The 14,119-nt window shown below is 69.8% G+C and overlaps 7 pseudogenes; all 7 read right to left on the bottom strand.

Moving 5' to 3' along the window:
* Positions 1-948: 948 nt before the first annotated feature.
* Positions 949-1,084, bottom strand: LOC137209716 (5S ribosomal RNA; annotated as a pseudogene).
* Positions 1,085-4,169: 3,085 nt separating this feature from the next.
* Positions 4,170-4,305, bottom strand: LOC137209661 (5S ribosomal RNA; annotated as a pseudogene).
* A 936-nt stretch (positions 4,306-5,241) lies between these two features.
* On the bottom strand, positions 5,242-5,377 carry LOC137209711 (5S ribosomal RNA; annotated as a pseudogene).
* A 1,986-nt stretch (positions 5,378-7,363) lies between these two features.
* On the bottom strand, positions 7,364-7,499 carry LOC137209779 (5S ribosomal RNA; annotated as a pseudogene).
* Positions 7,500-9,481: 1,982 nt separating this feature from the next.
* On the bottom strand, positions 9,482-9,617 carry LOC137209778 (5S ribosomal RNA; annotated as a pseudogene).
* A 937-nt stretch (positions 9,618-10,554) lies between these two features.
* LOC137209710 (5S ribosomal RNA) lies at positions 10,555-10,690 on the bottom strand (annotated as a pseudogene).
* Positions 10,691-12,673: 1,983 nt separating this feature from the next.
* Positions 12,674-12,809, bottom strand: LOC137209777 (5S ribosomal RNA; annotated as a pseudogene).
* Between the last annotated feature and the right edge of the window lie 1,310 nt (positions 12,810-14,119).

Below are 14,119 nucleotides of genomic sequence, written 5' to 3'. Positions count from 1 at the left end.
CCGTCTAGGGTGGTTTGACAGTAGGTGTCAGTGGGTCGCAGGCTGCCTCTTGAGGCGCAGCTTAGCAGGCCCATGGGACTTACCGCCTGCCCAGCGGCCCGCCCGCCTAGGCAGAGGAACGGAGGTCTCGGGGACCAGGTGGTGTCGGAGGTTTTGGCGACCACCCAGCCCAGGGCGGGAGGGACCCAGGAAACGTTTCAGCGCTTGGCCTCCCACCCCGGATCCCGCAGGTCGCTCACAGGGATGTGGCCCCGGAGGCTTCAGGGCCCGGGGCCTGCGGTCCTTTGGGCATCCCACCTGACTGCCCACGCTGCGCTAGGCGCAGCCCTGTCGCAGACCGGGCCGGCCTTCCTGCCCGACAGCAGCTGGCCCGAAGGAAGTGGGAGCCACCGTTGAGTTGGCAAAGCCCCTTAGACCCAGCAACGCCACCCTTGCCTCCACACCACCGTCCGAGCTCAGGACACCGGCCCAGGTGGACGGCAGGCCCGCGGAAGCGGCCTGCGCCCTCTATCCCTCTCCGGCACCAGGCCACGGCGAAACGGTGGAGGGGGGGCTTTTTCCGGATGGAGCTGTGGAGAGACACCCCCCGGCAGACAGGTGGCGGCGCCGGGGCTGGGCTCCAGTGGGGGCCGCCAGGTGCAGGTCGAGGGGCTCGCGGGCCGCATGGACGGCACCCAGGTCCGCGGCCATGTCTGCTTCGAGTCAGGGGACCAACGGAGCGTCTGGTGTGCCGCTGCCTTCCAGGGACGACTTCTGGCCGCCTGGCCGCTCAGGCAGGCGGGGAGCGCCCCATCAGACGCTTGCTGTGGTGGGAGGGTCCTGAGGAGGTGGGGCCTGCAGCGGTACCCGGCGGGGGCGGAGACGGCCGCCGCCACCACCGCCGCCACCGCCGCCACCGCCACGACCGCCACGGTCGACAAAAGGAGAAGGGTGTAGCGGGAGGCAAAAAGCCTACAGCACCTGGCGTTCCCAGGAGCTCTCCCGACCGAGAGGTCTCCCATCCAACTACTAACCAGGCCCAACCCTGCTTAGCTTCCGAGATCGAGTCGAGATCGGGCCCGTCTAGGGTGGTTTGGCCGTAGACACTGGGGGGGTCGCGGGCTTCCACTTGAGGCGCAGCTTAGCAGGCGCTTGGGACTTACCGCCGGCCCAGTGGCCCGCCCGCCCCGGCAGGGCCCCGCCGCCCGCCTAGGCAGGGGAACGGAGGTCTCGGGGACCAGGCGGTGGCAGAGGAGTTGGCGACCACCCAGCCCAGGGCGGGAGGGACCCAGGAAACGTTTCGGCGCTTGGCCTCCCACCGCAGAGTCCGCAGGTCGCTCACAGGGATGTGGCCCCGGAGGCTTCAGGGCCCGGGGCCTGCGGTCCCTTGTGCATCCCACCTGACCGCCCACGCTGCGCTAGGCGCAGCCCAGCCGCAGACCGGGCCGGCCCTCCTGCCCGACAGCAGCTGGCCCGAAGCCAGTGGGAGCCACCATTGAGTTGGCAAAGCCCCTTAGACCCAGCAACGCCACCCTTGCCCCCACACCACCGTCCGAGCTCTGTACCCCGGCCCAGGGGGCCGGCAGGCCCGGGGAAGCGGCCTGGGCCCTCGATCCTGCTCCCGCCCACGGCCGAGGCGAAGCGGCGGAGGGGGTGCTTTTTCCGGATGGAGCTGTGGAGAGACACCCTGGAAGACAGGTGGTGGAGCCGGGCCTGGGCTCCTGTGGCTGCGGCCAGGTGTAGCTCGCGGGGCTCACGGACCGAACGGACGGCACCCGGGTCCGCGGCCATGTCTGGGTGACGTCAGGCCGCCCCTGGAGCGTCTGGTGTGCCGCTGCCTTCCAGGGACGCCTTCTGGCCGCCTGGCCAGTCAGGCAGGTGGGGAGTGCCCCATCAGACTCTTGCTGTGGTGGGAGGGGCCAGAGGAGGTGGGGCCTGCAGTGGTACCTGGTACCCAGCAGGCGTGGAGACGGCCGCCGCCACTGACACCGCGGGCGACAAAAGGAGAAAGCGGAGCGGGAGGCAAAAAGCGTACAGCACCCGGCATTCCCAGGAGCTCTCCCATCCAGGAGGTCTCCCATCCAAGTTCTAACCAGGCCCGACCCTGCTTAGCTTCCGAGATCCAGACTTGATTGGGCCCGTCTAGGCTGCTTTGGCAGTAGGTGTCAGTGGGTCGCGGGCTGCCTCTTGAGGCGCAGCTTAGCAGGCCCTTGCGCCTTACCGCAAGCCCAGCGGCCCGCCCGCCCTGGCAGGGCCCCGCCGCCCGTCTAGGCAGAGGAACGGAGGTCTCGGGGACCGGTTGCTGGCGCGAGGTGTTGGCGACCACCCAGCCCAGGGCGGGCGGGACCCAGGAAACGTTTCGTCGCTTGGCCTCCCACCCCAGATCCCGCAGGTCGCTCACAAGGATGTGGCCCCGGAGGCTTCAGGGCCCGGGGCCTGCGGTCCTTTGGGCATCTCACCTGCCTGCCCTCGCTGCGCTAGGCGCAGCCCTGTCGCAGACCGGGCCGGCCTTCCTGCCCGACAGCAGCTGGCCTGAAGCCAGTGGGAGCCACCGTTGAGTTGGCAAAGCCCCTTAGACCCAGCAACGCCACCCTTGCCCCCACACCACCGTCCGAGCTCTGTACCCCGGCCCAGGTGGCCGGCAGGCCTGCGGAAGCGGCCTGGGCCCTCTATCCCTCTCCGGCACACGGCCGCGGCGAAACGGTGGAGGGGGGCTTTTTCCGGATGGAGCTGTGGAGAGACACCCCGGAAGACAGGTGGCGGCGCCGGGGCTGGGCTCCAGTGGCTGCGGCCAGCTGCAGCTCGTGGGGCTCGGGGGCCGAACGGACGGCACCCGGGTCCGCGGCCATGTCTGGGTGACGTCAGGCCGCCACCCGGAGCAGCTGTTGTGCCGCTGCCTTCCAGGGACGCCTTCTGGCCGCCTGGCCGGTCAGGCAGGTGGGGAGTGCCCCATCAGACGCTTGCTGTGGTGGCAGGGGCCTGAGGAGGTGGGGCCTGCAGCGGTACCTGACAGGGGCGGAGACGGCTGCCTCCACCACCGCCGCCACCATCGCCGCCACCGCGGGCGACAAAAGGAGAAAGCGGAGCGAGAGGCAAAAAGCCTACAGCACCCGGTATTCCCAGGAGCTCTCCCAGCCAGGACGTCTCCCATCCAAGTTCGAAACAGGCCCGACCCTGCTTAGCTTCCGAGATCCAGACTTGATCGGGCCCGTCTAGGCTGCTTTGGTAGTAGGTGTCGGTGGGTCGCGGGCTGCCTCTTGAGGCGCAGCTTAGCAGGCCCTTGGGCCTTACTGCCAGCCTAGCGGCCCGCCCGCCCTGGCAGGGCCCCGCCGGCCACCTAGGCAGAGGAACGGAGGTCTCGGTGATCGGGTGGTGGCGGAGGTGTTGGCGACCACCCAGCCCAGGGCGGGCGGGACCCAGCAAACTTTTCGGCGCTTGGCCTCCCACCCCAGATCCCGCAGGTCGCTCACAAGGATGTGGCCCCGGAGGCTTCAGGGCCCGGGGACTGCGGTCCCTTGGGCATCCCACCTGCCCGCCCACGCTGCGCTAGGCGCTGCCCTGTCGCAGACCGGGCCAGCCTTCCTGCCCGATAGCAGCTGGCCCGAAGCCAGTGGGAGCCACCTTTGCGTTAGCAAAGCCCCTTACCCAGCAACGCCCCCCTTGCCCCCACACCACCGTCCGAGCTCAGGACCCCGCCCCAGGTGGCCGTCAGGCCCGCGGAAGCGGCCTGGGCCCTCTATCCCTCTCCGGCACACGGCCGCGGCGAAACGGTGGAGGGGGGGCTTTTTCCGGATGGAGCTGTGGAGAGACACCCACCGGCAGACAGGTGGCGGCGCCGGGGCTGGGCTCCAGTGGGGACCGCCAGGTGCAGGTCGAGGGGCTCGCGGGCCGCATGGACGGCACCCGGGTCCGCGGCCATGTCTGCTTCGAGTCAGGGGACGAACGGAGCATATGGTTTGCCGCTGCCTTCCAGGGACGCCTTCTGGCCGCCTGGCCGCTCAGGCAGGCGGGGAGCGCCCCATCAGACGCTTGCTGTGGTGGGAGGGTCCTGAGGAGGTGGGGCCTGCAGCGGTACCCGGCGGGGGCGGAGACGGCCGCCGCCACCACCGCCGCCACCGCCGCCGCCACCGCCGCCAACGCCACGACCACCGCGGTCGACAAAATGAGAAGGTGTGTAGCGGGAGGCAAAAAGCCTACAGCACCTGGCGTTCCCAGGAGCTCTCCCGTCCGGGAGGTCTGCCGTCCAACTACTAACCAGGCCCAACCCTGCTTAGCTTCCGAGATCGAGTCGAGATCGGGCCCGTCTAGGGTGGTTTGGCCGTAGACACTGGGGGGGTCGCGGGCTTCCACTTGAGGTGCAGCTTAGCAGGCTCTTGGGCCTTACCGCCGGCCCAGTGGCCCGCCCACCCCGGCAGGGCCCGCCGCCCGCCTAGGCAGGGGAACGGAGGTCTCGGGGACCAGGCGGTGGCAGAGGAGTTGGCGACCACCCAGGCCAGGGTGGGAGGGACCCAGGAAACATTTCGGCGCTTGGCCTCCCACCGCAGATCCCGCAGGTCGCTCACAGGGTTGTGGCCCCAGAGGCTTCAGGGCCCGGGGCCTGCGGTCCCTTGTGCATCCCACCTGACCGCCCACGCTGCGCTAGGCGCAGCCCTGTCGCAGACCGGGCCGGCCCTCCTGCCCGACAGCAGCTGGCCCGAAGCCAGTGGGAGCCACCATTGAGTTGGCAAAGCCCCTTAGACCCAGCAACTCCACCCTTGCCCCCACACCACCGTCCGACCTCAGGACCCCGCCCCTGGTGGCCGGCAGTCCCGCGGATGTGGCCTGGGCCCTCTATCCCTCTCCGGCACCCGGCCGCGGCGAAACGGTGGAGGGGGGGCTTTTTCCGCATGGAGCTTTGGAGAGACACCCACCGGCAGACAGGTGGCGGCGCCGGGGCTGGATCCAGTGGGGACCGCCAGGTGCAGGTCGAGGGGCTCGCGGGCCGCATGGACGGCACCCGGGTCCGCGGCCATTTCTGCTTCGAGTCAGGGGACGAACGGAGCATATGGTGTGCCGCTGCCTTCCAGGGACGCCTTCTGGCCGCCTGGCCGCTCAGGCAGGCGGGGAGCGCCCCATCAGACGCTTGCTGTGGTGGGAGGGTCCTGAGGAGGTGGGGCCTGCAGCGGTACCCGGCGGGGTCGGAGACGGCCGCCGCCACCACCGCCGCCACCGCCACGACCGCCGCGGTCGACAAAATGAGAAGGTGTGTAGCGGGAGGCAAAAGGCCTACAGCACCTGGCGTTCCAGGGAGCTCTCCCGTCCGGGAAGTCTGCCATCCAACTACTAACCAGGCCCAACCCTGCTTAGCTTCCGAGATCGAGTCGAGATCGGGCCCGTCTAGGGTGGTTTGGCCGTAGACACTGGGGTGGTCGCGGGCTGCCTCTTGAGGTGCAGTTTAGCAGGCCCTTGGGCCTTACCGCCGGCCCAGCGGCCCGCCCGCCCTGGCAGGGCCCCGCCGCCCGCCTAGGCGGGGGAACGGAGGTTTCGGCGACCGGGGGGTGGCGGAGGAGTTGGCGACCTCCCAGCGCAGGGCGGGTGGGACACAGCAAGCTTTTCGGCGCTTCGTGCCCCGCCCCAGATCCCACAGGCCGCTCACAGGGACGTAGCCCCGGAGGCTTCAGGGCCCGGGGTCGGCGGTGCCTCGGGCATCCCACCTGCGCGCCCACGCTGTGGTAGGCGTAGCTCAGAGGCAGACTGGTCCGACCCTCCTGTCCTACAGCAGCTGGCCCGAAGCCACTGGGAGCCACCATTGAGTTGGCACGGCCCCTTAGACACAGCAAGGCCACCCTTGCCCCGACGCCACCGTCCGAGCTCAGGACCTCGTCCCAGGTGGCCGGCAGGTCCGGGGAAGTGGCCTGGGCCCTCGATCCTGCTCCTGCCCACGGCCGCGGCGAAGGGGCAGAAGGGGTGCTTTTTCCGGATGGAGCTGTGGAGAGACACCCCGGAAGACAGGTGGCGGTGCCGGGGCTGGACTCCAGTGGCTGCGGCCAGGTGCAGCTCGCGGGGCTCGCGGGCCGAACGGACGGCACCCGGGTCCGCGGCCATGTCTGGGTGACGTCAGGCCGCCCCCTGGAGCGGCTGGTGTGTCGCTGCCTTCCAGGGACGCCTTCTGGCCGCCTGGCCGGTCTGGCAGGTGGGGAGTGCCCCATCAGACGCTTGCTGTGGTGGGAGGGGCCTGAGGAGGTGGGGCCTGCAGCGGTACCTGGTACCCGGCGGGGGCGGAGACGGCCGCCGCCGCCGCCGCCACCGCGGGCGACAAAAGGAGAAAGCGGAGCAGAAGGCAAAAATCCTACAGCACCCGGTATTCCCAGGAGCTCTCCCATCCAGGAGGTCTCCCATCCAAGTTCGAACCAGGCCCGACCCTGCTTAGCTTCCGAGATCCAGACTTGATCGGGCCCGTCTAGGCTGGTTTGACAGTAGGTGTCAGTGGGTCGCAGGCTGCCTCTTGAGGCGCAGCTTAGCAGGCCCATGGGACTTACCGCCAGCCCAGCGGCCCGCCCGCCTAGGCAGAGGAACGGAGGTCTCGGGGACCAGGTGGTGTCGGAGGTTTTGGCGACCACCCAGCCCAGGGCGGGAGGGACCCAGGAAACGTTTCGGCGCTTGGCCTCCCACCCCGGATCCCGCAGGTCGCTCACAGGGATGTGGCCCCGGAGGCTTCAGGGCCCGGGGCCTGCGGTCCTTTGGGCATCCCACCTGACTGCCCACGCTGCGCTAGGCGCAGCCCTGTCGCAGACCGGGCCGGCCTTCCTGCCCGACAGCAGCTGGCCCGAAGGAAGTGGGAGCCACCGTTGAGTTGGCAAAGCCCCTTAGACCCAGCAACGCCACCCTTGCCTCCACACCACCGTCCGAGCTCAGGACACCGGCCCAGGTGGACGGCAGGCCCGCGGAAGCGGCCTGCGCCCTCTATCCCTCTCCGGCACCAGGCCACGGCGAAACGGTGGAGGGGGGGCTTTTTCCGGATGGAGCTGTGGAGAGACACCCCCCGGCAGACAGGTGGCGGCGCCGGGGCTGGGCTCCAGTGGGGGCCGCCAGGTGCAGGTCGAGGGGCTCGCGGGCCGCATGGACGGCACCCAGGTCCGCGGCCATGTCTGCTTCGAGTCAGGGGACCAACGGAGCGTCTGGTGTGCCGCTGCCTTCCAGGGACGACTTCTGGCCGCCTGGCCGCTCAGGCAGGCGGGGAGCGCCCCATCAGACGCTTGCTGTGGTGGGAGGGTCCTGAGGAGGTGGGGCCTGCAGCGGTACCCGGCGGGGGCGGAGACGGCCGCCGCCACCACCGCCGCCACCGCCGCCACCGCCACGACCGCCACGGTCGACAAAAGGAGAAGGTGTGTAGCGGGAGGCAAAAAGCCTACAGCACCTGGCGTTCCCAGGAGCTCTCCCGTCCGGGAGGTCTCCCATCCAACTACTAACCAGGCCCAACCCTGCTTAGCTTCCGAGATCGAGTCGAGATCGGGCCCGTCTAGGGTGGTTTGGCCGTAGACACTGGGGGGGTCGCGGGCTTCCACTTGAGGCGCAGCTTAGCAGGCGCTTGGGACTTACCGCCGGCCCAGTGGCCCGCCCGCCCCGGCAGGGCCCCGCCGCCCGCCTAGGCAGGGGAACGGAGGTCTCGGGGACCAGGCGGTGGCAGAGGAGTTGGCGACCACCCAGCCCAGGGCGGGAGGGACCCAGGAAACTTTTCGGCGCTTGGCCTCCCACCGCAGAGTCCGCAGGTCGCTCACAGGGATGTGGCCCCGGAGGCTTCAGGGCCCGGGGCCTGCGGTCCCTTGTGCATCCCACCTGACCGCCCACGCTGCGCTAGGCGCAGCCCAGCCGCAGACCGTGCCGGCCCTCCTGCCCAACAGCAGCTGGCCCGAAGCCAGTGGGAGCCACCATTGAGTTGGCAAAGCCCCTTAGACCCAGCAACGCCACCCTTGCCCCCACACCACCGTCCGAGCTCTGTACCCCGGCCCAGGGGGCCGGCAGGCCCGGGGAAGCGGCCTGGGCCCTCGATCCTACTCCCGCCCACGGCCGAGGCGAAGCGGCGGAGGGGGTGCTTTTTCCGGATGGAGCTGTGGAGAGACACCCTGGAAGACAGGTGGTGGAGCCGGGCCTGGGCTCCTGTGGCTGCGGCCAGGTGTAGCTCGCGGGGCTCACGGACCGAACGGACGGCACCCGGGTCCGCGGCCATGTCTGGGTGACGTCAGGCCGCCCCTGGAGCGTCTGGTGTGCCGCTGCCTTCCAGGGACGCCTTCTGGCCGCCTGGCCAGTCAGGCAGGTGGGGAGTGCCCCATCAGACGCTTGCTGTGGTGGGAGGGGCCAGAGGAGGTGGGGCCTGCAGTGGTACCTGGTACCCAGCAGGCGTGGAGACGGCCGCCGCCACTGACACCGCGGGTGACAAAAGGAGAAAGCAGAGCGGGAGGCAAAAAGCGTACAGCACCCGGCATTCCCAGGAGCTCTCCCATCCAGGAGGTCTCCCATCCAAGTTCTAACCAGGCCCGACCCTGCTTAGCTTCCGAGATCCAGACTTGATCGGGCCCATCTAGGCTGGTTTGACAGTAGGTGTCAGTGGGTCGCAGGCTGCCTCTTGAGGCGCAGCTTAGCAGGCCCATGGGACTTACCGCCAGCCCAGCGGCCCGCCCGCCTAGGCAGAGGAACGGAGGTCTCGGGGACCAGGTGGTGTCGGAGGTTTTGGCGACCACCCAGCCCAGGGCGGGAGGGACCCAGGAAACGTTTCGGCGCTTGGCCTCCCACCCCGGATCCCGCAGGTCACTCACAGGGATGTGGCCCCGGAGGCTTCAGGGCCCGGGGCCTGCGGTCCTTTGGGCATCCCACCTGACTGCCCACGCTGCGCTAGGCGCAGCCCTGTCGCAGACCGGGCCGGCCTTCCTGCCCGACAGCAGCTGGCCCGAAGGAAGTGGGAGCCACCGTTGAGTTGGCAAAGCCCCTTAGACCCAGCAACGCCACCCTTGCCTCCACACCACCGTCCGAGCTCAGGACACCGGCCCAGGTGGACGGCAGGCCCGCGGAAGCGGCCTGCGCCCTCTATACCTCTCCGGCACCAGGCCACGGCGAAACGGTGGAGGGGGGGCTTTTTCCGGATGGAGCTGTGGAGAGACACCCCCCGGCAGACAGGTGGCGGCGCCGGGGCTGGGCTCCAGTGGGGGCCGCCAGGTGCAGGTCGAGGGGCTCGCGGGCCGCATGGACGGCACCCAGGTCCGCGGCCATGTCTGCTTCGAGTCAGGGGACCAACGGAGCGTCTGGTGTGCCGCTGCCTTCCAGGGACGACTTCTGGCCGCCTGGCCGCTCAGGCAGGCGGGGAGCGCCCCATCAGACACTTGCTGTGGTGGGAGGGTCCTGAGGAGGTGGGGCCTGCAGCGGTACCCGGCGGGGGCGGAGACGGCCGCCGCCACCACCGCCGCCACCGCCGCCACCGCCACGACTGCCACGGTCGACAAAAGGAGAAGGTGTGTAGCGGGAGGCAAAAAGCCTACAGCACCTGGCGTTCCCAGGAGCTCTCCCGTCCGGGAGGTCTCCCATCCAACTACTAACCAGGCCCAACCCTGCTTAGCTTCCGAGATCGAGTCGAGATCGGGCCCGTCTAGGGTGGTTTGGCCGTAGACACTGGGGGGGTCGCGGGCTTCCACTTGAGGTGCAGCTTAGCAGGCTCTTGGGCCTTACCGCCGGCCCAGTGGCCCGCCCGCCCCGGCAGGGCCCCGCCGCCCACCTAGGCAGGGGAACGGAGGTCTCGGGGACCAGGCGGTGGCAGAGGAGTTGGCGACCACCCAGGCCAGGGTGGGAGGGACCCAGGAAACATTTCGGCGCTTGGCCTCCCACCGCAGATCCCGCAGGTCGCTCACAGGGTTGTGGCCCCAGAGGCTTCAGGGCCCGGGGCCTGCGGTCCCTTGTGCATCCCACCTGACCGCCCACGCTGCGCTAGGCGCAGCCCTGTCGCAGACCGGGCCGGCCCTCCTGCCCGACAGCAGCTGGCCCGAAGCCAGTGGGAGCCACCATTGAGTTGGCAAAGCCCCTTAGACCCAGCAACTCCACCCTTGCCCCCACACCACCGTCCGACCTCAGGACCCCGCCCCTGGTGGCCGGCAGTCCCGCGGATGTGGCCTGGGCCCTCTATCCCTCTCCGGCACCCGGCCGCGGCGAAACGGTGGAGGGGGGGCTTTTTCCGCATGGAGCTTTGGAGAGACACCCACCGGCAGACAGGTGGCGGCGCCGGGGCTGGATCCAGTGGGGACCGCCAGGTGCAGGTCGAGGGGCTCGCGGGCCGCATGGACGGCACCCGGGTCCGCGGCCATTTCTGCTTCGAGTCAGGGGACGAACGGAGCATATGGTGTGCCGCTGCCTTCCAGGGACGCCTTCTGGCCGCCTGGCCGCTCAGGCAGGCGGGGAGCGCCCCATCAGACGCTTGCTGTGGTGGGAGGGTCCTGAGGAGGTGGGGCCTGCAGCGGTACCCGGCGGGGGCGGAGACGGCCGCCGCCACCACCGCCGCCACCGCCACGACCGCCACGGTCGACAAAATGAGAAGGTGTGTAGCGGGAGGCAAAAGGCCTACAGCACCTGGCGTTCCAGGGAGCTCTCCCGTCCGGGAAGTCTGCCATCCAACTACTAACCAGGCCCAACCCTGCTTAGCTTCCGAGATCGAGTCGAGATCGGGCCCGTCTAGGGTGGTTTGGCCGTAGACACTGGGGTGGTCGCGGGCTGCCTCTTGAGGTGCAGTTTAGCAGGCCCTTGGGCCTTACCGCCGGCCCAGCGGCCCGCCCGCCCTGGCAGGGCCCCGCCGCCCGCCTAGGCGGGGGAACGGAGGTTTCGGCGACCGGGGGGTGGCGGAGGAGTTGGCGACCTCCCAGCGCAGGGCGGGTGGGACACAGCAAGCTTTTCGGCGCTTCGTGCCCCGCCCCAGATCCCACAGGCCGCTCACAGGGACGTAGCCCCGGAGGCTTCAGGGCCCGGGGTCGGCGGTGCCTCGGGCATCCCACCTGCGCGCCCACGCTGTGGTAGGCGTAGCTCAGAGGCAGACTGGTCCGACCCTCCTGTCCTACAGCAGCTGGCCCGAAGCCACTGGGAGCCACCATTGAGTTGGCACGGCCCCTTAGACACAGCAAGGCCACCCTTGCCCCGACGCCACCGTCCGAGCTCAGGACCTCGTCCCAGGTGGCCGGCAGGTCCGGGGAAGTGGCCTGGGCCCTCGATCCTGCTCCTGCCCACGGCCGCGGCGAAGGGGCAGAAGGGGTGCTTTTTCCGGATGGAGCTGTGGAGAGACACCCCGGAAGACAGGTGGCGGTGCCGGGGCTGGACTCCAGTGGCTGCGGCCAGGTGCAGCTCGCGGGGCTCGCGGGCCGAACGGACGGCACCCAGGTCCGCGGCCATGTCTGGGTGACGTCAGGCCGCCCCCTGGAGCGGCTGGTGTGTCGCTGCCTTCCAGGGACGCCTTCTGGCCGCCTGGCCGGTCTGGCAGGTGGGGAGTGCCCCATCAGACGCTTGCTGTGGTGGGAGGGGCCTGAGGAGGTGGGGCCTGCAGCGGTACCTGGTACCCGGCGGGGGCGGAGACGGCCGCCGCCGCCGCCACCGCGGGCGACAAAAGGAGAAAGCGGAGCGGAAGGCAAAAATCCTACAGCACCCGGTATTCCCAGGAGCTCTCCCATCCAGGAGGTCTCCCATCCAAGTTCGAACCAGGCCCGACCCTGCTTAGCTTCCGAGATCCAGACTTGATCGGGCCCGTCTAGGCTGGTTTGACAGTAGGTGTCAGTGGGTCGCAGGCTGCCTCTTGAGGCGCAGCTTAGCAGGCCCATGGGACTTACCGCCAGCCCAGCGGCCCGCCCGCCTAGGCAGAGGAACGGAGGTCTCGGGGACCAGGTGGTGTCGGAGGTTTTGGCGACCACCCAGCCCAGGGCGGGAGGGACCCAGGAAACGTTTCGGCGCTTGGCCTCCCACCCCGGATCCCGCAGGTCGCTCACAGGGATGTGGCCCCGGAGGCTTCAGGGCCCGGGGCCTGCGGTCCTTTGGGCATCCCACCTGACTGCCCACGCTGCGCTAGGCGCAGCCCTGTCGCAGACCGGGCCGGCCTTCCTGCCCGACAGCAGCTGGCCCGAAGGAAGTGGGAGCCACCGTTGAGTTGGCAAAGCCCCTTAGACCCAGCAACGCCACCCTTGCCTCCACACCACCGTCCGAGCTCAGGACACCGGCCCAGGTGGACGGCAGGCCCGCGGAAGCGGCCTGCGCCCTCTATCCCTCTCCGGCACCAGGCCACGGCGAAACGGTGGAGGGGGGGCTTTTTCCGGATGGAGCTGTGGAGAGACACCCCCCGGCAGACAGGTGGCGGCGCCGGGGCTGGGCTCCAGTGGGGGCCGCCAGGTGCAGGTCGAGGGGCTCGCGGGCCGCATGGACGGCACCCAGGTCCGCGGCCATGTCTGCTTCGAGTCAGGGGACCAACGGAGCGTCTGGTGTGCCGCTGCCTTCCAGGGACGACTTCTGGCCGCCTGGCCGCTCAGGCAGGCGGGGAGCGCCCCATCAGACGCTTGCTGTGGTGGGAGGGTCCTGAGGAGGTGGGGCCTGCAGCGGTACCCGGCGGGGGCGGAGACGGCCGCCGCCACCACCGCCGCCACCGCCGCCACCGCCACGACCGCCACAGTCGACAAAAGGAGAAGGTGTGTAGCGGGAGGCAAAAAGCCTACAGCACCTGGCGTTCCCAGGAGCTCTCCCGTCCGGGAGGTCTCCCATCCAACTACTAACCAGGCCCAACCCTGCTTAGCTTCCGAGATCGAGTCGAGATCGGGCCCGTCTAGGGTGGTTTGGCCGTAGACACTGGGGGGGTCGCGGGCTTCCACTTGAGGCGCAGCTTAGCAGGCGCTTGGGACTTACCGCCGGCCCAGTGGCCCGCCCGCCCCGGCAGGGCCCCGCCGCCCGCCTAGGCAGGGGAACGGAGGTCTCGGGGACCAGGCGGTGGCAGAGGAGTTGGCGACCACCCAGCCCAGGGCGGGAGGGACCCAGGAAACTTTTCGGCGCTTGGCCTCCCACCGCAGAGTCCGCAGGTCGCTCACAGGGATGTGGCCCCGGAGGCTTCAGGGCCCGGGGCCTGCGGTCCCTTGTGCATCCCACCTGACCGCCCACGCTGCGCTAGGCGCAGCCCAGCCGCAGACCGGGCCGGCCCTCCTGCCCAACAGCAGCTGGCCCGAAGCCAGTGGGAGCCACCATTGAGTTGGCAAAGCCCCTTAGACCCAGCAACGCCACCCTTGCCCCCACACCACCGTCCGAGCTCTGTACCCCGGCCCAGGGGGCCGGCAGGCCCGGGGAAGCGGCCTGGGCCCTCGATCCTACTCCCGCCCACGGCCGAGGCGAAGCGGCGGAGGGGGTGCTTTTTCCGGATGGAGCTGTGGAGAGACACCCTGGAAGACAGGTGGTGGAGCCGGGCCTGGGCTCCTGTGGCTGCGGCCAGGTGTAGCTCGCGGGGCTCACGGACCGAACGGACGGCACCCGGGTCCGCGGCCATGTCTGGGTGACGTCAGGCCGCCCCTGGAGCGTCTGGTGTGCCGCTGCCTTCCAGGGACGCCTTCTGGCCGCCTGGCCAGTCAGGCAGGTGGGGAGTGCCCCATCAGACGCTTGCTGTGGTGGGAGGGGCCAGAGGAGGTGGGGCCTGCAGTGGTACCTGGTACCCAGCAGGCGTGGAGACGGCCGCCGCCACTGACACCGCGGGTGACAAAAGGAGAAAGCAGAGCGGGAGGCAAAAAGCGTACAGCACCCGGCATTCCCAGGAGCTCTCCCATCCAGGAGGTCTCCCATCCAAGTTCTAACCAGGCCCGACCCTGCTTAGCTTCCGAGATCCAGACTTGATCGGGCCCATCTAGGCTGGTTTGACAGTAGGTGTCAGTGGGTCGCAGGCTGCCTCTTGAGGCGCAGCTTAGCAGGCCCATGGGACTTACCGCCAGCCCAGCGGCCCGCCCGCCTAGGCAGAGGAACGGAGGTCTCGGGGACCAGGTGGTGTCGGAGGTTTTGGCGACCACCCAGCCCAGGGCGGGAGGGACCCAGGAAACGTTTCGGCGCTTGGCCTCCCACCCCGGATCCCGCAGGTCGCTCACAGGGATGTGGCCCCGGAGGCTTCAGGGCCCGGGGCCTG

The sequence above is a fragment of the Pseudorca crassidens genome, chromosome 16 (genome assembly GCF_039906515.1).
Source record: "Pseudorca crassidens isolate mPseCra1 chromosome 16, mPseCra1.hap1, whole genome shotgun sequence".
Lineage (NCBI taxonomy): Eukaryota > Metazoa > Chordata > Mammalia > Artiodactyla > Delphinidae > Pseudorca > Pseudorca crassidens.
The sequence above is the reverse complement of the archived record's forward strand: the minus strand, read 5'-3'. Positions and strand labels throughout refer to the sequence as shown.